Below are 24,333 nucleotides of genomic sequence, written 5' to 3'. Positions count from 1 at the left end.
ACTATTGAGCATTGCTTTCATTTTCAGAATAGCAGGTCTTCTCATAAATGTTTGAAATTTTATCTACTCGGTGATTAAACTAGACCCAGGGTTTTCAATAAGAAATAGTTGCATGTTGTAGTGATGGATTTTTTTTAATAAGGCATCAGTATATCACAATCTGACTAAATTATCTAAAATAAATTCATGAAATTAGCCATAATTTATTGCAGCAATTTTTAAATCATATCTTAAGCCATGTATCATACCAAGCATATTTTCCTTTCCCATTTTACCTTCCAAATAAGCACTGACAATTAGGCAGCATTTAACATTTATCATGCTTATCTTCACAGCTGCAGTGGCACGAAAGGTGACTAAGAATGGCAAGAAGAGTTTTTCTGCAATGAGTTTAAAATAAAGGGAAATAACGATTGATTTTCCTTTGCTCGTTGAGTGGTTAGAGGTAGATAAGCGGATTTGTAGTGAGGTCATCAGTCACAATTGGATAGTAATTTGAAAATGGATTAGCTTAGAAGTAGCAATTTCTGCTCCATGGGTTTTAGTGAAAAAGTCTGCCTAATTCTGTAAGAGACCTCATAAACTGGCAGAGATCAATGCCTACCTAATGTGCCATTATGCACTGGGCACACTTCAGTGATTACAGCACAGCTGTGGCTGGATTCTGCCTGATATTTCTTTAGCACTCACACCACAGGTGCTCCACACGATTATTTTGCCCAAAGGACTAAACTCTTTAGGGAATTAGAATGGACGAGAGGCTTTTCTCTCTAAGAAGCTTTGCACTTTTCAAAGGAAGGAATGACCAGTGTCACAAGTCACTAATGCCAGCCCAGTAACAAATAAAGACTAAACAACTTATGAGAAGGAAACGATCCTCTATTATATGTCTGGATGGCACATTATTACGTTTAAAATTTTATAGCATAAGACTACCTGCCTTCGTAGCTTGAAAGGACATGGTTAGGGGCGCCTGGGTGGCGCAGTCGGTTAAGCGTCCGACTTCAGCCAGGTCACGATCTCGCGGTCCGTGAGTTCGAGCCCCGCGTCCGGCTCTGGGCTGATGGCTCGGAGCCTGGAGCCTGTTTCCGATTCTGTGTCTCCCTCTCTCTCTGCCCCTCCCCCGTTCATGCTCTGTCTCTCTCTGTCCCAAAAATAAATAAAAAACGTTGAAAAAAAAAAAATTAAAAAAAAAAAAAAAAAAAAAAAAAAAAAAAGAAAGGACATGGTTATACAAATTCTAAGTTGGACATGTTCGATGTTTTAAAGATTAAGTATTTCACCTTAAAATGTGCGAGCTAGCGTTAACTATTTGTTTAAGTCTTTTAGCTTTTGTCATAGGCCATGCAAATTAGTTGGCAAAGAAGAATGAAAAGAAATTCAGTCAAATGAATTTACAACAAAATTTGAATTTTAGGGACTCTGCCAATAATCCTTAGATTCTTATCCTCCCTGGATTTCTTCACTGGTTGTTTGCAAATATTATGTATAGGAACAATAAGTATATTATTAAGGGAAGGTAAAATAATTCGAATTGCAAATCTGCATAGTATAAACAGATAAATAACATTTTATACTTTAAACAAATAATATTTAATATGTAAATAATTTTATTTATCTGAAAATATTTATTGTGTGTTTTTTTTAAATACATGGTATGTAATGGGGTGGTAGGAACAATACTCCAGGGTAATGCAACACAAGGAAAGGAATTTATCAAGAATAATTTATGATTAATTCTTTGGCACTAGTCTGAACAGTATCTGGTATCTGGTCTAAAACCTTTGAAGTCTTTTGTTTTTATCTAAGACAGATGATGTGTCTATAGTTAATAACAAATTTATCAGCAGCATTGCATTTCAGTCAGCTGCCTGACCTATTCTGGAGAAAAAGAATACAATAAAATGATTAGAAAAACAAACTGTTTAAGATTTTAGGGGCAAAGTAAGGGGCTTCTTTTTCTAAATTATTCCTCAATTTGCTCATGCAATATCCTTTCAAGAAAGGACATTTTACCTCAACTGCAGTTGAATGTTAATTTCATTAATGAAATAATTGAAATATTACTAGTGGACTAAGCCTATTACCTTGAAGAAGTTTAGTTCATGTAGCAAGGATGCTATAAGTTCCATTTAATACTTGCGGAGAATTATGTTCAGACTTCATATGAATAATTACGTTTTTAAAAAGGACTTAATTCAGAAGAGAACTGTTTCCATGGTGAGGGGACTTGTCATGCCTTTTGGAAAAAAAAAAAGTCACTGAGAGAATTGGGAAAAAGAGGCAATTCGAGGCTATCACATAAAGGAAGACTAAGTTGGCTGAGTGAATCCACCAGAGAGTAATCAGAATGCTCTATGTTCCTTAGAAACAATCTAAAGAAAGATAAAGAATAACTTTTTAGCTTATAGAAACCTCCAACAATAGAGTGAGCTCTCTTGAAGTTATTACAAAGGATAGCTCTTCTCTGAGGTTACTTGAGCTTGTATATTTATATTATTTTATTATTCTATATACATATTAATATATACTATTATGTATTAATTTATAATGCATTACATATGCATTTGACATATACACTCTAGTGTATATCAAAATACAAATTTTGACAGTAAATTTTAAAAATGATAAAGATGGAAGCATCTGTTGCCTGAAGTATAGGAAACTAAAACTTTACGTTGTGTTTTTGTATGGAGGAAGTGATGATTCTCAAAGAAAGATACTGGAATATGGAAGGGAAGTTTTTCTTCCATTCCAATTTTTCTAAACCCCACATTGATCATCATTATCATTTCTGTGTATTGTCATGAGTTAATAAAATTAATCGAAATAATCAAGTTCAATCCTCACCGTCACCGTCTTATAAGAACTCTCCATGCATAACAAACCAAAAGGCACAAGCTGAAACTGCAGGTATTATGGCAAATCTGTTCCAAAAGAAGAACATCTGAAGTACTCGGTCTAGGAGTTTACACAATGTCACATTGGACAGAATACTGAAGGTGCAAGTTTTTCTAAACTTGCTTCCACTTAATATGCATAACCATAAATCTGAAAAACAAATTGTGTTGGGCCTGCTTTTAAAGGTATATGGATGCATAAATGAGGACTAAAATAAACAAACTGAAGAAATTGTAAAAATTAAGTAAGGTTAAGATTTGCATTATTTGACAAAAGCTTCTGTTGGAAAGGTATCTGGGATGACAGTTTCTCATAATCTTCTAATCAGAAAGCCTTCTCAAAAATAGGCTGTTTTGAAATTATCGAAAAATGAAAAAAAAAATTCACATTTGAATCAAATGGACTGTTCCTAAAAAAATGACCTTAGTAATACAGACATGCCAGGTCCAAGGACCCAGAGGGGGGTCCCACAGCACCAGCCAAGAAATTTGAAGCAGGGCAGAAATCAAAAGCTAGCCAGAGAACGTGAAAGCAAAGTTTATTGAATAGCATGAGTGACAGAGTGTAGCAGATGGAGTTTCTGGGAGACTCACAAAGGAAAGGAGAATGAGTCTCACCATCTCTTGGGATTCAGGGTTTATATTGGAAAAGGGTCCAGTATACATCTTCCTTCAGGAATCCAGGGTAGGGTCCAATCAAAGGTGAGTGGTAGGTGAGTAGTAGATGTTATTTATTTATTTATTTTTTTATGTTTTTTAAATGCTTATTTATTTTGAGACAGAGACAGAGCATGAACGGGTGAGGGACAGAGAAAGAGAGGGAGAAACAGAATCCGAAGCAGGCTCCAGGCTCCGAGCTGTCAGCACAGAGCCCAACATGGGACTCGAACTCATGGACAGTGAGATCATGACCTGAGCCGAAGTTGGACGCCCAGCTGACTGAGCCACCCAGGGGCCCCAGTAGATGTTATTTTATAAGCCATGGGAGGTAGGGGTATTGATGCCCGAATCAGCAGGGGTTTGTTTGAAACCAATATCCTAGAACATATTTGGAATCTGGCTCTTCTTAAATGTTGTCAGGGGCTTGGGGTCCTAGGACAAAACGCAGAGAATGATGAACTTTGAACTTCCATGCTTCCACCTTGGGGTGGAAACATAACTTTTTTGGTTTTTACTCAGATGCAAGGTAAAATATAGAACACAGGTAAGTAAAGCCTAGCAGAAAAACAGCAGAAATGAAGCCCGTCTAAAATGACACCACACAGCTTCCCTATGTCATTAATAACAACAACATATAGAGTAGGTGATGGATTTTCAGAAACCAGATAGGCTGGGAAAAAGCAGTGAAGGACATTAAGAACTCAGGCCTGATGGAAGAGGAGCACTTTTGGAGTGATCTCTTTGGTAGAATGGATTTTAGAATGATAAGAGAATAGTGAAGGAAAAGAGATATAATGGTATATTGGGAAACCAAAATAGATGATTTTTTAAGCTTTAAGGACGTTATGATTCTAGGGCTCTAGATGATTTGGCATGAAATATTAAGAGACCATGGCAAGTGTAGTTATGTATACTAAAGTAGAGTAGTAAAAACTTTACTGAGTTTTTCTTTTCACTGAAAGATTAAAAAATAATGAATCGTGAGAACTGAGATGGAGTAGCACCTAGGGTGGTGCCTGGTATGTAATCAAGGCTGCTCATTTTTTAAGCTGAATTATCCCATTAATTGCAGTATGTACTGAGTTAAGCACTTAAGGAACTTCTTTGCTCTGTGAATGACTGTGTTATAGAAAATAAATATATTTTCTAAAAACCTTATATATATAGATACAAAATATCATATATTTGTTTAGACATTGGATATATGTTACTGATTGTATGAATGGCATCATATACTAATATCCTTGGAAATACATTATTAGTGCATTCTGAAATGGTGCACATGTAGTTCCTTGCATTTAAAAAGTTGTATACTGGGGCTCCTGGGTAGCTCAGTCGGTTAAGCGGCTGACTTCAGCTCAGGTCATGATCTCATGGTTCATGGGTTCAAGCGTCCATAGGGTTCTGGGATGACAACTCAGAGCCTGGAGCCTGCTTTGGATTCTGTGTCTCCCTCTCTCTGTGCCCCTGCCACTTGCACTCTTTCTCTCAAAAACAAGCATTAAAAAAAATAATAAAATAAAATTTAAAAAGTTGTATGCAAAACAGGATCCTAAGACAGTGGAGCACAGCATTAAAGAATGTGGGTTCTGGGGCAGGGGAGGGTGGAAGAGGATTTCAAAAGTTGCCTCTCTCTGAATTCTGGCAATTTCCTTGAATTCTGCCTTTTACTTTGATAAAATTGCTCAAATTCTCTAAGGACTATTTCTATACAATGGGAAGAAACAATAGTTCCTGTATCACAGAGCTATTCTAAAGATAAATGAAATAAATTGTTAACATTTTTTTTTCGAGAAATGTTAGTTATCATTATCTAATAATAAGGATCCTATCAAACTAACAGTGGTGAATTGGAGTCCTTTGAATACTGTCGTCTTTTTTTCTTTCCTAGGAACTCACACTTGTTATTTATTATTTAATCAGGGTCTATTATTTTAGATAAAACTCAGCAATTCTTGAATACTTTTTTTAAACAGAAGGTATTATATATCAAAATGGAATATTAAGCCTGTTCCATTCTTTATCTGCACCACTTTCTATCTGTTTTACATTCCTTCTCTGTCTGGCACTGAATTCAATGAGGCTTCAAGATGTGAATGAAAGAGTTGTTTGGGATGCATGTCAAACCAAAGCCACCCCTGCTACATTGACGTGCCTCATATTTATTTCCTCCTTCCTCCCTTCGAGTAAAAAATCCACCATTCTGCATCTTTTTAGCTGAGGTGGGTGGGGGGGAGGAAGTGAATTAAATGTTTTTAACTAAATTTAACATTCCAAAACTTCAACAGCATTCAAATCATTATAATGTATGCATATTTATTGAGGACTATGCTTTTGCTAATGTGAACAGCTATCTTTTCTCTCTTCCAAGAAGTTGTCTGTTCCCAAAGAAAACATTCTTTTGTATGCAACTTCTTTTGTGAGGACCATATTGTCAGTTAAAAGAAAAATAATAATAATAATAATAATAATAAAATATTCAAGAAAATCATGAGAAAAATATTTTTATGCTAACATTTCTATTAGTGGGTTATTTTTGTTGGCATCACCAGCCTTTACATCTTAATATTTAGTTGAAAAGAAATAGAGTAACTTTCCTGTTAAATGAATTGGGTTTATTACTTCTTTTTGCCATAACTGCATATTTTAGGAATTCAACCGTGGGTGTGACTGTTGGTGTGTGTGTGTGTATACACATATTTTTTTTCCTCTTAGATACCTTTGTTATACTTGTATTGCCCTCAGTTCCTGGAAAAGCCTTTAGTAGAGCTTAAAGTCAGAATTATTGATGCCTTTTCTTTAAGGTCTTCCCATAGTTTTTCACACCTGCTATTTTGTCTTTGCTCTTTAAACAGTAAAGGAAGTTTGATTTTCTTCTCTGAAACCACCGGGGAACTGTAGATGAACAGTATAAATAAAATGGGAAAAACATTTTAGAACACGACAACCACACACATAATGAAGTTTTGGTTATGTTGTCAAAACTAAAAAGAGTACAAGAGAATAGCGGAATATGCCCCACCAAGCACACATTGAGACCTGCTGTTTTTCCTGTTGGTGTCACATGGCTTTGATTTTCATCTAATTTCAAGAAAACACAAACATTGGCAAAACTTTACTGGATGTTTGGTGACCCCGCTGTGTTAAATAGGACTTGAATGTGAGTGCCTAAAGAAAACTTTTATATATGTTTGTTTGGCTTTTATTCCCAGAAACTGATTGATAGTTCCATCAATCAGAAAAGAAACATCATCTAGACAATTGGAAAAAGTTTTGATAATGAGATTAAACAATAAGCACATTCTCTTACCTCATGACCTTTGTTACTTATAACTTTGAAAAAGTCATTCCCTTCATAGGACACAATAATTAAAGGGGATTAAACAGCATTCCGTTTGAATTGCTTAATACTCTACAAAATAGGACAATCAAGTTGAAGGCCAAGAGTGTTTTTAAGTTTTGATGAGTGTGAGGAAATGAAGCATTTTACCATCATAAGGATGACCATCTACCTAGCCTTGTCTGCTCTCACCTCAAAATTTTGTATGTCAAGTCCAATGATCTTGATTGCTGATATTGTCAACTAGGATACATTTAGGGCTGTATCTGATTTTTTGGTCTGTGTTTCAGTATTTAAAAGCCTACTTTTCAGATTGTTCCTGAATCCTAATACTTGGGAAAAAAGGAAAATGTGGTACTTAGGGAATGGTAAGAGAAGTCAGTCTTTAGCAATCAGGAGAATCAGGTTAAATATGTGTTTAGTGCATGGTCCCTTTGCTGTTCCTACTAACCAGTCAGGAGTTAAAGCAAACACTCAAAGACAGATACACATAGCGTTTACTTTACAAGAGAAGATAGGTGCTGAAATTTCACTTCAATTTAGACTTTACTATAAATCAATTATCTGATTTCTTTATATAATGTAACTATTTGGGTTTTAGAAAGGAAAATGATGCTCATTTTCAGAAGTGATGTGAATCATCGCAGTTTCACAAACATATTTTGTATGTACTTTAGTGTGAATTTTCTCTCCAAAACTGTAATAGCACTAGTTTTCTGCCGCATACGATCAGTTGACGAATTTTCTACATTCTTTAAAATATTACCTTTTGCCTGTAATTATATTTTTATTGATATCACCTTTCTTTGGGCCCTCTTTATCTTTTGCTTAGTAAATTGGAGCACTAGAAAGAAATGAAGAATTATTTTGAGAATTTCCTGGAATTTTAACCCTGGAAAGATGATATATGATTTTAAAAGTTAATAGTTACAACAGAAAAATTAATGAGAAAGATGAGTGTAGTACTGACCAGATTCAACCTGATACTCATTTGAAATGCCAACATACAGTTTAACACATGCAGGTATCTATGTTTGCATGTATTATGTCAAAGGTCAGCATGTGTTCATTGTCATACTGACTCTAGAATGGTATTGTCTTGGATATTCTGAGTATAAATATTTCAGTGTTCAAGTAGGTTTGGAATCCAAACTACCCAATATAATCCATGACCTGTACGGTCTCAAATACATACAAACTCATGCGCATGTGCACACACACATAATTTTTGAAGGTTAACAATCCATATTAAACTTTTGCATAATTTATATAATTTTACTCTTTGGTTTACATAATGTTATTCACTTTTTTCCAAAATTTATTTGATTATAATACTTTATTTTTCAAAAGAGAGAGAACACAAACTGCTACTATATAAAAGACAAATATTTTTCCTTTAGGAAACCCTCGGTCACTGTTATCTCATGAGTAAAGAAGACAGCACAAAATGATGAGAGAAGAGATTTCCAGATTTAAAGAGGGAAGATGACAGAAGATATTTTAGGATTGCAAAGCCTTAATTGTGCTTATTAATACATGGAGAAAAGTCAATAGAGATAGCATGAGATGTCAAGAAATTATGAGGATGAGAAGAAAGATCATAGAGATGATTATGATAAATAATATCAATGTAATCACTAACATAAAAAAAGAGTCTGCTTAAAAATTTGGGGGAAGTGAGCTTTTCTTGAGGTTTGAGAAATAATATGGCAATTTTAAGGAGAGTGGAATTGCTTTACTACAGCCACAGAAAGAAGTGCAACAAGGAGTCTTCTAGAAGATGAAGGGTAAATTAGAGGATTGTAAACCAGCTTTGAAGAGTCCAGCAGTGGTTTTAAAATGTGAATTTACTTTGAAGCCAAGTGAAAATGGTGAATTTATTCCAGAAAAAGATTATGAGTAGATATGTGTGGGGGTGTTGATACTTGTCACCTTTGGTAATGCAGAGTTGGGGCAGTCAAGAACCCAGATGATTTTGAACGTTATGGAAGAGATCATTTGAAATGGATGGTTAAGCAGCACCTGGGTGGCTCAGTTGGTTAAGTGTCCAACTCTTGATTTCGGCTCAGGTCATGATCTCATGACTCAAGAGATCAAGTCTTGCATTGGGCTCTGTGCTGACAGCACAGAGCCTGCTTGGTATTCTTTCTCTTCCTCTCTCTCTGCCCATTCCCTGCTGATTCTCTCTCTCTCTCTCTCTCTCTCTCTCTCTCTCTCTCTCTTCCCCCTCCCTCCCTCAAAATAAAAAAAAAACACTAAAAAAAAAAAAAAAAGAAATGAATAGTCAAGAAATTACACCTTAATATGTCTCCTGGGGAGCAGCCTAATGGCAACCTCTCTGTTCTTTTAATAATCCATGGAGATACAAAAGAAAATGTCACAATAATATCAAAGAGAACTGTAACAACAACAGTGAACATTTCTTAGTTCTTATTATGTCAGTCAAACATAGTCGTATGTAGTGACTCAGTTTATCTTTGAAAATATTTTATTGTGACCCATAAATTATCCTCATTTTCATCTAAAGAAATTGAGGTCGGAAGTTATGTAAAGTACTGAAGGTTTTATAGCTAGTCAACTAGACTTGGGATTCAAACCTATTAAATGTGGCAACTAAGTCTGTTCTTTTAAAACCTACATTATATTGTTTAATAATAAAGCCTATGGGAAATTGATAATAATTTCAAGTTGGAACAAATGGATAAAAATGTCTTTTTAATGTGAGAAACCCAGGCTTTTGTTCATGAACTAAATTGTCTTCCCCTGTTTTCTCGGAGCAAGGAATAGGCTGTTCTTATCCAGTCCTACCCAAGAATAGCTCATGTGTGATGCCCAATTAGTTAGTCACACACTAACTCCAGATCTTAATTGACTTCCACACAACTGCTCTGTGACTCTCTGGGAGTAGCAATGCACCATGTTTAGCATTCTCTCCAGACTTCCCCATTTTCTCTATGTGGTCACCCAAGGGCTAGCCTTCCCATTTAGCACCACAGACTTCTATGGATGACCATTATACCCATCTCACCCTTCAGGTCTGAGTCTTATATTAATGGAGAAGTCAGGAGGGAAATAGAATATAGTCCTTGTATAAGAATTGAATTATCCAAGAAACAAAACTTTAAACAATTAGAGACAATGACAGTGGTTAAAAAGTGCTTTTGAAACATTTAGGAGCATTCACTGGCAAATTTTAAGCATAACATGTGTTTTCTTACATTGCAATGAATTTAAGATCAAATTCAACATAATCCATATACAGGAATAAAAGGGATGTCAAGGAGTCATCGGGTTAAAGAAAAGGAGAAAGAAGTATATCAGTTATAGTTGTAAAATGGGAAAAATCCATCTTAAAGATACATTCTCTTATTTGGGGTAAAAAAAAAAAAAAAAACAAACTAAACTCAGTGATAGGCTGCTTGAAAGAGGAAATGCCTAAAACATGATATTATGGAAATTTGTAAATTTTAACAGAAAAATTAGAAGCCAAATCATGGGTGAAACTCTACCTGGTCATTAAAATGAGAAGAAAATGAGTACAATTTTAATATTTCTGTATAGACATTTTAATGAAAAAGATTAAATAGGACAAGTGTTACTTTTACATTGGTAAAAATACATAGCTCATAATCTGGACATACTCTAACTTTATCTCCAATATTCATTGCAGTGATATAGTGATCTTTTACAATAAGCTTCCTTCCCCCAAGGAGCTTGTATCTGAGCTCAAGACAGTGTGATTTGTGCTGATGGACTATACACACAATGTTCTCGAATATATGTAGCAAAGAACATCTACATAGATTGGAAGGTCAGACAATACTGACATGATCTTTATTAGGAATAAGCTACAAACTTTAAGGTTACTCATCAGCACAAGAAAGAGAAAAATATGAGCATTAAGAGTGTTATGCAGCAGGTCAATATCACACATTCACTGTGAGCACACTGGCTTCAAATTCTGATACATTTGACTATGTGCAAAAAATGTTTATTAACATTTACTGTGTCCAAAAAACCCACTTTGCTCTGCTTTGTTTTGCTTTCATCTTTTTTTTAAGTTTATTGTGTTTGTGCGTGTGTGTGTGTGTGTGTGTGTGTGTGTCAGAGAGAGAGAGAGAGAGAGAGAGAGAGAGAGAGAGAGAATCCCAAGCAGACTGTATGCTCCATGAGGAGCCCAACACAGGGCTTAATCCCAGAACCGTGAGCTCATAACCTGAGCCAAAATCAAAACCAAGAGTCAGACACCTAACTGAATGAGCCACCCAGGTGCCCCTGCTTTCCTCTTTTTAATTAAAATTAATTTTATTTGAAAATAAATGCAAATTTACCAAAAAATGGCAAAAATACTGCAAAGAATAGCCATGTGCCCTTCACCCACTATTCACTTTTGCCAATCGTGCAGGCACTTATCACACCCGAGTCTGTCCAGCATGATCCCTTGCACTCAGTGGTCACATATCTTAACTCCTCCAATGCGAGCAGTTCCTCAGTCTTTCCTTTATGTTCACAACCTTGACATTTTTGAAGATATGCAAGGCATTCATTTTGTAGAATGTCCCTCAATGCAAGATTGTCCAGTGTTTCTTCAAGACAATCCCTAAGTTATGTATTTTGGATGGGAATCCACAGGCATGATGTCTCCCTTTTTGCATCTTATCATTTAATATATGCTATTGACATGTCCCATTATAGGTAAATACTTGATTAGGGTGGTCTCTGCCGGGTTTCTCCACTACAAAGTTACATTTCTTCGGGCGCCTGGGTGGCTCAGTCAGTTAAGCATCCGACTTCAGCTCAGGTCCTGATCTCACAGTCTGTGAGTTCAAGCCCCGTGTCAGGCTCTGTGCTGACAGCTCAGAGCCTGGAGCCTGCTTCAGATTCTGTGTCTCCCTCTCTCTCTGCCCCTCCCCTGCTCATGCTCTGTCTCTCTCTGTCTCAAAAATAAATAAAAACTTTAAAAAAATATTTAAAAAAAAGTTACATTTCTTTTGTTCTTTATGATCAATAGTATTTTGCAGAAAGATACTTTGAGACTAAATGAATATTCTTTTTCTTATCCCACTTTGCTTATTAATTTTAGAAACCATTGTTATTTCTTGCCTATATTATTACTTTGATAACTGATGACTATTTCCTAATTTTATTTATACCAATGAATCTATTACTTGACATTCTACTGTACAAAAGGTTAGTTATCTTCTCCCAATTCATTTATTCATTTGTTTGTATCAGTGTGACCTAATGGATTCAATTTTATTCAGTGCATTATAATCATTTCTATAATTGTCTGGAATTGGCCAGTGAGAGTTCTTTTAGCTAGATCCTTTATCATTTTGACATGTCCAAATCACTCTTTAAGTATTTTGTTACTTAATGAGACAACACAATGTTCTAGGACTTTCTCTGCTGCAGCCCAGAAATTAGCTCTTTCTTCAAGGAGCCCTGGTTCCTTTCCCTGTAGAAATCAAGATCTGAGTGATAGGTGTAATTCCTGTTATTGGAGTTTTGCTACTCATAGTCCCTCTATGTGGACAGAAAGAACTAAAAAAAAGATATATTCACACGCATGCATGCACATACACAGCTTTAGATCCATACTATAACTAGATTTATGTCTCCGTATTACATGACTTCATACTGATAGAGTCAAATATTTTAAGAATTTGTTTTTTCAGGAAAGTTTTAGATTCACAGTGAAACTGAAGGGAAGGTACAGAGATCTCTCATGTACCTCCCACCTCCCACATACATTGAAAGCCTCTCCCATTATCAGCATCCCCCACCATAGTGGAACATATGTTACAAAGTTCATAGCTGAGTCACCAAGATCATACCTTTGGTGTTTTGTCTAAAAAGTAATCGCCATACCCAAGGTCATCTAGGTTTGCTCCTGTGTTATTTTCTAGGGGATTATACATTGCCTTTTACACTTAAGGCTCTGACCCATTTTCAGTTAATTTTTGTAGAGCAGGTAAATCCTGGTCTGAATTCCTTTGTGCATGTGGAAGTCAGGTTGATCCAGCCCCGCTTATTGAAAAGATAATCTTTTCTTCATTGTATTGCTTTGCGTCCTTTGTCAAAAGTCAGTTGACCATATGTAAGGAGGGCTATCTGTTCTATTTCATCCATCTGTTTGTCTGTTATTTTACCAATACCACACTGTCTTGATTATTGTAGCTTTTTTTTCAAGTTTATTTTTGTTTACTTTAAGAGAGAGAGAGAGAGCGCAAGCTGGGGAGGGGCAGAGAGAGAGAGAGAGAGAGTGATAGAGAGAATCCCAAGCAGGCTCTGTTCTGTCAGCACAGAGCCAAACAAGGACCTCAATCTCATGAACTGTGAGATCATGACCTGAGCCAAAGTCAAGAGTTGAACACTTAACCAACTGAGTCACCCAGGAGCCCCTTGGTTACTATAGTTTTATAGTAAGACTTAAAATCAGGTAGTGTCAGGCCTCCATCTTAGTTATTCTCCTTCAATATTGTGTTAGCTTTTCTGGGTCTTTTGCCTCCCTATATAAACTTTAGAATCAGTTTTATATCTGCAAAATAAGTTGCTGGGATTTTGATTGGGATTCCATTGAATTTGTAGATCCACTGACATCCTGACAATATTGAGTCTACTTCTCCATGAATATAGAATATCTCTTCACTTATTTAGTTCTTCTTTGATTTCATTCATCAGAGTTTTGTAGTTTTTCTCAGATATTGTACGAACTTCACTAGATTTATATCTAAGTATTTCATTTCACTTGGTGCTAAATGATATTGTGTTTAATTTCAAATTCCACTTGTTCATTGGTATAAAGGAAAAAGATTGACTTTTGTTTCTTAATCTTGTATCCTGCAACTTTGCTATAACTTTTTAGTTCCAGGAGTTTTCTTGTTGATTTTTTTGGATTTTCTATATAGATAAAACTTTGAATTTCTCACCACTAAGTATGATGTTCACTGTAATTTTTTTCTACAAATTCTTTATTACATTGAAGAAGTTCCCCACTGTTCCTAATTTACTGAAAGCTTTTTGTTTTGTTTTGTTTTGTTTTGTTTTGTTTTGTTTTGTTTTTGTCTTTTATCATGAATGGATGTTGGATTTTGGCAAAGGCTTATTTTGCATCTGTGGACACAACCATGTTGTTTTTCTTCTTTAGCCTGTTTATGTGATGGATTACATTGATTGATTTTTGAATGTTGAATCAGCCTTGCGTACCTGGAGTAATTTTCACTGGATTGTGGTATGTAATTTATTTTATACCTTGTTGGATTTGATTTGCTATTATTTTGTTGAAGATTTTTGCATCTATGAATATTATTTACTTGTAATTTTTTGTCTAGTTTGGTATTAAGGAAATGCTGGACTCATAGGATGACTTAGGAAGTATTCCTTCTGCTTGTATCCTGTGAAAGAGATTATAGAAAACTGGTATAATTTCTTCCTTAAAAGTTTAATAGAATTCATGATGGAATCCATTTGGGCCTGGTGCTTTCTGTTTTAGAAAGTTATTAGTTATTGATTAAATTTCTTTAACATGGCCCTTTCACACAGTACATTTCTTGTGTGATCTTTGGTAAATTATACCTTCGAGGAATTGTCTCATTTCATCTAGGTTTTAAAACGTGTGGGCATAAAGTTGTTCATGGTATTCCTTTAGTATCTTTTTAATGTCCATAAGATCTATAGAATAGATTCAATTTTAGTCTATTATTAGTTGTAGCTGTGCAATGACTTTTGGACTGAAATGAGAAAAGGGGAAGGAAAAAAAAAGAAATAAAATAATTAAAAAGTTTTGTTTTGCTAATTTCTTTCAAGACTTTATCATCATCTCCAAATAGTCATTGACTTTTAACTGTAGAAAGATGTAATTTTTCCAATCCCCTCATTTTACACATGAAATAATTGAGGTAGAAGGCAATGATACTACCTGACAAAGCAGCATGCTTATGTGAATGTAAATCTATACATTTTACCCACAACGTGAAGGCAATCTAAGGCTTTGCCTACCAAACATTATTTTACATTCAGTTACTAAAAAGGAAATAAAATGACTAAGACTTAACCAGTTAGATTTCATATTTATTGAAGCATTACTACAAACTGGGCACTATTTCATGATTTGAATCTTTCAATCTTTTCAACAAAAACATGCAGTAGTAATTAAAAACCATGTTACTAATGAGAAGATCAGTTTTCAAGAAGATTAAATTAATTGCTGAAAGTCTAATACGATCATCAAGTACGGCTCAAATTTTGCTGAATTGATTTTAAATCTGCTGAGCTTGACAGTACATTGCTACATAAGATATTTATAACAGAAGGAGGGCTAGAGTGAACCATGCCAAACGGCAGTGAAATTAAAATAATCATTGATTTTTAAAATTAGATTGGGGCACCTGGGTGGCTCAGTCGGTTAAGCATCCGACTTTGGCTCAGGTCATGATCTCGCAGTTTATGAGTTTGAGCACCTCCCCCCCCCCCACCCCCTGTCGGGCTCTGTGCTGACAGCTCAGAGCCTGGAGCCTGCTTCTGATTCTATGCCTCCTTCTCTCTCTGTGCCTCCCCCACTTGTGGTCTGTCTCTCTATATCAAAAATAAATAAATCTAAAAAAAATTCAGTTACATTAGATTGTGGAAGTGACTGATGTTTAAAAATCTTACCATCTTACTTGTGAAATAATGAATCCACTCAAAAATTTGTTTCCTAATTACCTATTGTATACTGGAAATTGTGCTTTCAATGGAAAACAAGATTATTAAATCATACCATCAAACAATTAATAATTTGCATTTGGAAAAACATACAGTTAATACAGTATATATTAAACATAACATTAGGGAATGCGTATGTGAAATACATGGAAAACACTATAGAAATATGGCTTTAATGAGCCAGCAAGTACTTTCAAAAAATAAAGAGAGAGAGAGAGAGAGAGAGAGAGAGAGAGTAATGTAAGAGATTAGAGGAATTTTCCTCTTTGAAATAAGAAAAGTTAGAGATAATATGTTCAGTGAAGCCAGGCCATATCTATTATTTTCTCTCATTACTTACTAGTGTTGCCTGGTTCACTGTAGACATCCAATGCTGAATAAACAAGTAAATGAAAGAAGAGGTTGTGAGCGAATGCTAAATCACATCATATAGCTGAGACTTTGGGCATGGAATGGGGAGTGGCAAAAGACAAATCTGGAAATATTAATGAAGCATTGAATGTTTTCACTATTACTTTACATGATCAGGACTTAGTTTTGTGATCTTGAGCTACAGCATCCAATGGAAATATGATGTGAACTACACAAATAATTTAAAATTTTCTAGTATTCATATTAAAAATTATGAATATATGTATACTCTACATTAAAAACCACTGATACATGGGGCGTCTGGGTGGCTCAGTCAGTTGAGCGTCTGACTTCAGCTCAGGTCATGGTCTCTTGGTTCGTGGGTTCGAGCCCCACGTCGGGCTGTTTGAGGACAGCTCAGAGCCTGGAGCCTGCTTCGGATTCTGTGTCTCCCTCTCTCTCTGACCCTCCCCCGTTCATGCTCTGTCACTCTCTGTCTCAAAAATAAATAAACATTTAAAAAACATTTTAAAAACCCACTGATACACAATTAGGGCCAAAATTGTTATTTCTTATCATCAGTGTTAAAATTATTAATGAACCTGGGCACCTGGGTGGGCTCAGTTGGTTAAGCATCTGACTTCAGCTCAGGTCATGATCTCGTGGTTTGTGAGTTCCAGCCCCATGTTGGGCTCTATGCTGACAGCTCAGAGCCTGGAGCCTGCTTGAAATTCTGTGTCTCCCTCTCTCTCTCTCTCTGCCTCTCTCTGACTCACACTCAGTTCTCTCTCTCTCTCTCTCTCTCTCTCTTTCTCTCTCAAAAAATAAATAAACGTTAAAAACATTGTTAATGAATTAGTTCACATTCTTTTTTATACTGCCTTTGAAATCTGGTATTTATTTTACATTTCAGAATAACATAGTCATTCTCAACTTAGATTAGCTCCATTTCAAATGCTCAATAGTCACATGTGCCTAGTGGATACTGTATTAAACAGAGTCTAGGTCTAGGGGTCTTGCTACTTAAAGTGTGGTCCTTAGACCAGCAACACTTGGGAAGTTGGTAGAAATATAGAATCCTCGGCCACAGTCCAGATCAACTAAATCAAAATCTGTATTTTCCCAAGAACTTCAGATAGTTGTATGCACATGACAGTTGATGAAGCACTGTTCTAGATTACCAGCTTTAATGTAGGTATGTGCATCCCAAGCAGTACAGAAGATACATGCTATTGGAATTCAGAAAGATTGGAACTATTATTCATAGTAGTTTTCTCCTAAAACTACAAAGTAGGGGCACCTGGATGGCTCGGTCAGTTAAGCATCTGACTCATGATTTCAGCTCAGGTCATGATCTCACCGTCATGAGACTGATCACTGCATTGGGCTTTGCACTGACAGTGTGAAGCCTGCTTGGGATTCTCTCTTCCTTTCTCTCTCCCTCCCTCCACTTGTGCCTGCTCAGGTGTTCCCTCTCCCTCTCTCTCTCTCTCTGTCTCTCTGTGTCTCAAAATAAATAAATAAACAAAAAAAACCCCTATAAAGTAAATAAAACTTTACCTATATGTTAAATTTTATTCACACTGGCATTTTTATTTTGTCCAAATGTCAGATTGTCTCATGTTATTAATATCTGGTACCTTGAGGTAAGAATTAAAGTTCCACAAAGGGGAACAAACATACAGTAAATGTCCCTGGTAGGTAGGTTTATGGATTTTATTATTTATTATGTTTCCTAGCAATAATTAAACTAACAAAGTGGAGACTATAAAATATTTTTTTTGTAAATACAAGAACACAAAGCAAAATAAAAAGTAGCAGAGATAACCATTTTAATTCTTACAGAAAATCTTCTTTAGTCTCAATTATAAGCAAAAGAAAAATTATGATGATATAATCAGACTTACTAAACAGTAAGGTGAAACCTGTAAGATCAAAATATCTACTTGAAATATAGATTAATATTCTTATAGTTAATGGTGAATTTAGCCCCTAGTGTATATTGTGCTTTGAGATATTACCTGATAATAGTATAAAGCCTGTATGATTAGTAAGACATTCGAAATATTTTTAATTTAATCTTCTTTGTTAGACATTTCCTCCATTCAGCTTTGCCTTGGGGAGTTCCAATTTGCAACAGTTGTCTCAATATAATTATTGATAGCAGCCCCTTTTGTTCTAAAAAGAGACACTGTTTGGAAAAGAAATCATTTGGTCACCCTGTTTATCATGTGAACTTAACATTTGTCTTTTGGGTGTTTTATAGTATATGTAATGTATAAGTACAGTACATGTACATGATTTTAAAATGAATGACCATACATTCTTGTAAAAAAGGGTTTTTTTGTTATGTTAGAGATTGCACAGTGAAGACCTGACTTGTGAAAAACTGGAATGTTTCCCAGGTTCACTCTTAGCCCCGTGCTTAATTATTCCCGGCAGCCCCTTTCAGGCCAGGAATATGTGTTCCCTCTCAGACTGATGCAAAGTGACAGTCTAAGCAGAACTGTGTATTTTTCTCTCCGCTCTCTCCTCTCTCTGCTCCCTAATTGTGGGAAGAGGGGGAAATAATTGTTAGGAATTTCTGAGGCCTTTCCTGCACAGCACATTGTTTACTGACCGAAGGAAAAGCAGAATCAACGGGAGGAAGCCACTTAACCGAGCTGAGTAAGAGTGTCCTGTAAAGCCTTGAAGGCAAATTTTCCAACTGTAAAGTGGATCATCCACTTCCGTTCACCTGGGAGAAGTTAAAGGTACTCTGGAAATGGAAATACTTAGGTTGTAAGCCGAAAAATTAAAATTAAGGCGAAAAATTAAAATTGAAATGGTTAAAAATGGCCCCCCCCTCTAAATTAAGAGATGTTCATAGAATCTCTGAAATCCTTTTTGAGTTCTAAGCGTCTGTATTAAGGAAATAAAACTTATACAGTTGTACTTTTCCATTTCATGTATATATATACTGTTACTTTTTACTTAAATGAAAGAGAACTAGGATTAACAGACTTTGGGGAATGAGTGATGAAATGTGTGTGACCCACAGAATGAGACAGGTAAGGCACTTGGGAGGGGTCAACCGAACCAGCAATTGAATGCCCCTCCTATGTGGAAACCAAAGAAACGGAAGCTTTTCTGTCACACATGACTCTCCATGGCAGAGAAAAAGGTGTGAGGCAGGACACATTGCCTATCAAATATAGCAGGCGTTTGGCAGGGAATGCCATTGAAACTTTAAATTGCACGTGTGTCTTTTCTACTTAGGGAGGTCCAGTCCTATGCAATTGCTCCCTTTTTTTGCACCAGATTTTGGTATTTTTCACATAATGATGGGGGCAAGTTTTCTCAAAGTGTGTTCTTTGGAATACTAATTTTTCCAATATGCTGGGGAGAAAAGATACCACTTTCAAGTAAATGGAAGAAAACCTTCACGCTTTATTACTGTCCTAAAATTCACACTGCACATTCACATACTTAATGGTCTTAGAACTTCTTGCAGTAGCCAAATTGGTTGCTTAACTTTCTTTATTTCATCATTACTGAAGCAGATTAAATTTCAGAAACTTTACCGTGAGTAACATCTGATTAGTATTCCAGGAAACTGGTATACCACAGAAAATGTTTGGAAATTACCAGGATGGAGGAATATTGCTGGTATACCACTATTTTTAGGATGCTGTTGGCCTTGATATGAATACCTAAGTTTAAAGAAAAGATACATATTAGGTAGTATTAGAAAAGCATTTTCTTTAATTTTAGTTGAATATCAATTTCCCTTGCTCAGTTAATTGAGCCTTCCTCTGTCTAAAATAGCAGTGTTGTTTTCATTCCTATACCAATGCATTGGCAAAAGCCTGGTTAACAAAGAACCTGACAAATAATATTGTGATATTCTCAGATATGAAACCTGTGGTTTTATCAAGGCTAGGATACATGGATATAGATACATATCTATCTATCTATCTATCTATCTATCTATCTTTCTTTCTCTCTATATATGCATATATATCTACATATATATATGAATTTTAGCCATAGTGAATATTTATGAAATGGATAGACATACCCTCAGAAGTATAGTGTTGAAAACCAACATTGTTGCCATTTGGATGATATAATATACTGTCAGAAAATAACTGCATTTACATCTCAGCTCAGGATTATTATTTATTTCTTAAGGTGAAAAAAAAAGCTGAGCTAGAAAAACAGAAAATTCCCTAAAGAATTTCTTGTTGGTGCCTAGGGACCAAATAGTATAAGTTTTCCAGATGCTCAGAGATAATGGTGTAATCTGACCTGCCTGTACTATGGTTAACTTGGTGGAAGTGTGGGAAAATATCTTTCAGCACTGGACTTTGTAATCTAGTCTCATTTACAATCAATATGAGTGATACAGCTTGAAGAATAAAAGAAAGCCAATAAGTAGTATTGGTGAAGGAAAATGATATTTAAAAATGTCCCAAGATGTTATTACCAATACGATTTTATTCTCTTGCCTACTTCCTCAAACCAAGTGATTTTAGCCAAAGTCACTTAACCTATTTGAAGTGAATAATAAATATAGTTACTCCATTACTTTTATTTCTCAGCTGACTCTAGTATTAATTACTAATAATGATGGATACAAAAAGCCCATTATATATGATAATAATAAGTGATTACAAATAGTTGGGTTAACAAACTAGTAAAGTGACACACATCTAAAAGAATTATGTCTTTAATTGTCTCCCACCAAAATATTTTGGATTCCATAAAATCAACAACAGGTGCGTGTGAAATTATCATGCCTATGTCTTGTTTCTTTTCATAAGTTCTAATTTTTCTTTGGCTGTTGGTTTTTTGTGTGACCAGTTGCAATGGCCCTACCGACATAAACTATGCTATCGCTTTACCAAGCTAATTAAATTTTGTTTTGTTTTAGTTATTTTATTCATAAATTCCATCAATTATCCACGCTGTGACAGCCAAGGTGCTGAGAACTCTGGGTTTATCTTTCAACAGGACAGACGTAGTACCTGCCTTAAAGAAGGTTATAAATTGGTGAGAAAGACAATGACAAACAAACAGACTAAGTAATCACATTTAGTAATTAAAGGGAGTACTGAGGTATAACATATTATTACCTCACATCAAGGACAAAGGTTGCACTATGAGAAGCATGTTATTATAATAATAATATTTGCATCTTTGGTGGTGTATGTTCCTGAATTTCTGAGGATGATCTTTCTGGCTGGATTTCAGTGTGACATAACCTTTGAAGAATGTTGACAGTTTTGAGCCCACTCCACCAGGCCCTCCTGTTTCTTCCATGATTAAGGATAAAGGTGAGGGTCATGGTTGTAAAATAAAGGACAGTCAGTGGCTTGTGTAAGTTTGTTTATGATTATGTTGGAAGTATCTGCCCAAGTACCAGAATTACCTGGTCATTTGGCGAAATGAGTTTCTAATAATACTCAAAAACCAGATAAAGTGCCTTTAGGAGGTGGACGATCTGCTTTTTCCTTTATTCACATTGATGTTTCTTTAGTGAATGTGATCATCCACAAGTTTTAATTCTGACCAGGGTTGAAACTGCTGAACCACTTTTGCTTTGTGGGTCCACTATTTTAGTGGCTTCAAATGGGTGTGCATCTGTGTCTTTGAAATCACTGCACTTCAGAGGAGGTAACTAAAAAGTAAACAGAGAGAGAAAGAGAAAAAGGAGAGAAGAAACCAGAATGAGATTAGGAAGAAAGATGGTATTGTCTACAACATGTAGTCCGTATGTGTGTCTTACAAAAGACTATGTCTTAATGATTCTTCAGTTTATCCCATTATTGCATATTGCCTCAGAAGTGTGAGTGATAGAATCAGAGAAATTCGGTCCTAGTAATATGACAAAAGCAGCCTATTCACCAAGTGAAGCAGCCTACCTCAGGGATTAAGAGAACTAACCTACCTGAAAGTTCCATTTTGTAGAAATGGGTGTGTTGCTAGAGCTCGTGACACACAATTTCTGTCTATAGATTGTGCTTATGTTTTAAAAATGTTATAATATTTGTCTATTTTGAGAGAGAGAGAGTGCACGCAAGTGGGGGAGGAGCAGAGAGTGAGAGAGAGAGAGAGAGACAGAGAGAGAGAGAGAGAGAGAGAGAGAATCCCAAGCGAGCTCCATGCTGTCAGTGCAGAACTTGACTTGGGGCTCAATCCCATGAACCGTGAGATCATGACCTGAGCCAAAATCGAGTTATACACTTAACCAACTGAGCCACCCAGGTGGGACTAAATTGTGCTTCTTTTTAATTAATTTTTTAAAAACGTTAAAATTTGTAGCTGTTTTTCTTTTATTCCTTTCTTCTCAAAAAAAAAAAAAAAAAAAGCCAATCAAACAAACAAACAAAAACCGCAATCCTAATGTGTCCCTGAGATTTACCAATCAGGAAAGCAAATCAAATCAATACAAGATGGATGTACATAAGAATAAAAAAATAAAAATTTAAATTTAAAAATTTTAAAAAGGATTGTGACCTGAGCCAATGAATAGCAAACTAGATCCTAAAGAACTGAGCCCTTCAAACTTGCTGGGACTAACTGGAGGGGTGGGGGGCGGTGCGGGATTTAGTTCTCAGTTTTGTCATCTTCTCTTAGTTCACTCTCCCCTTGCTTCCACTCTTACAGCAGGTCAAATAAAGGTCTGGATGTGGTATACCCCGCAGAGGGTCTGTAAGGCACACAGCTGTTTGTATTTGGTACACAGGTGTTTCAGTCTTTATTTTCCATCATGCCAAGAGCAGATTTTTAATGGAAAATAATTCACAAAATTTTCTGTACCTGGTTCACAGAATTAAGCCCACCCAGGTTGAAAAGGAAAACAAGGCTCAGTGCCACCTCAACTGTTGTAACCGACCAGACAAGCAGGTAAATCATTTGAGAAGATTTCCAAGCTTAATCCTTTGAAAATTGATCTTACCTCAGGGGGATACCAAATCATATTCTCCATCTAAATGTCCCCGCTTTAAGCTATGCTTGCTCAACAAGTTTTGTAGGAGAGAAAAATATTTTTTGCCTTGAACCAATGTGAATTCATCGTAAAGAAAATGCTTTATCCTTATTTTCAGCAGTTAAATGAAGCTTCTTTCAAAAAGTTACTTTCTATTATAAAATAATTACTATAATCTGTTCATATATTCTGTGGAATATGCACAGAATCGTGCATATTTCTAAAGACACTAACGTCAGTATTTTAGCCAAAAGTAATTTCTGCCACAGAGTCAAACCGCAATGAAATATCAAACGACCAACTTTTTTGAAAGGAAGTAATATCCTACATGGATAGTTGCTTATGCAAACTTAAATAATCATAGTAAATAATAATAATAATAATATAATGTTTATTTCATTACCTTTATTTTAGGCTAACATGGAACATGTTACAGAGGCAAATGTTTGACTTGCAAGATAGGTGACCCCGATTTTAATCTGTGCTCTGCCATCAATTAGCTGTTTTTTTTTTTTTTAATATAATTCCCTTAACCTCTCTTGATTTAAATTCAATTATCCTTAAAATTGGAGAGTTTGACTATATTATCTCCTAGGTCCCTAGAAGCTTTAAAATCTCTTTGATGCTAAAAGGCCAACCTCACATAATTCCCATCTCCATCAGTACATATGCTTCTATCTGGCCCAGTTTTGATCAGGGTTTATATGAACTAATGACATGAATATCGTGTCCATGATAAACTACTTCAAATCTATATTTCACTTCTTAGGTTTTTATTAACATACATTTTTAAAGTTATGTATCAAATAATTAGTATTTTAACTCCAACAATTAAACCAAATCAGATATAATAGAACAGAGTGGTTCTAGTTCTATGGGATAATAAAGATTGCTAAATAATCTGGCATGTGTGTATATGTATGTGTGTGTGTGTGTGTATATATATATATATACATATATATATATACGTATATATATATATACATATATATATATACGTATATATGTATACACGTATACGTATATATATATATACGTATATATATATATATATATATATAAAGAGAGAGAGAGGCATATATGTATGTGTGTATATATATGTGTGTATATATATGTATGTATGTATATGTGTGTGTGTTTGTGTATATATATATATTTTTTTAATTTTTTTTGCCAGTTGACAATTTTAGGCTATTTATTGATCCAGGATGCCAGAAGGAGGGAGAATTTCCAAAGAGAGAGAGAATGGGTGTGGAGGGAAGCAAAGAGAAGGGAAGGGGAGGGGGAGGGAGGAAAGGGGAGGGGAGGGGAGGAGAGGGAAGGGGAAGAGGAAGAGGAAGAGGAAGAGGAAGAGGAAGAGGAAGGGAAAGAGAAAGGGAAAGGGAAGGGAAGGGAAGGGAAGG

The 24,333-nt window shown here is 35.5% G+C and overlaps 1 protein-coding gene across 3 annotated transcripts in view; it reads left to right on the top strand.

Annotated features, from left to right (window-relative positions):
• The window catches only part of SEMA3A (semaphorin 3A), a 446,388-nt gene that overhangs the window by 150,193 nt on the left and 271,862 nt on the right, over positions 1–24,333 (top strand). For 2 of the 3 annotated variants that reach the window (XM_042916638.1, XM_042916644.1), the window contains exon 3: positions 14,051–14,134. The exons of the other annotated variant lie outside the window; for it this stretch is intronic. The gene's annotated coding sequence lies outside the window, so the exon portion shown is untranslated. The remainder of the gene's footprint in view (positions 1–14,050; positions 14,135–24,333) is intronic. 3 annotated transcript variants of the gene reach the window in all.

This window comes from Panthera leo, chromosome A2, assembly GCF_018350215.1.
Source record: "Panthera leo isolate Ple1 chromosome A2, P.leo_Ple1_pat1.1, whole genome shotgun sequence".
Classification (NCBI taxonomy): domain Eukaryota; kingdom Metazoa; phylum Chordata; class Mammalia; order Carnivora; family Felidae; genus Panthera; species Panthera leo.
This window is presented reverse-complemented; position numbering and strand designations above follow the sequence as displayed.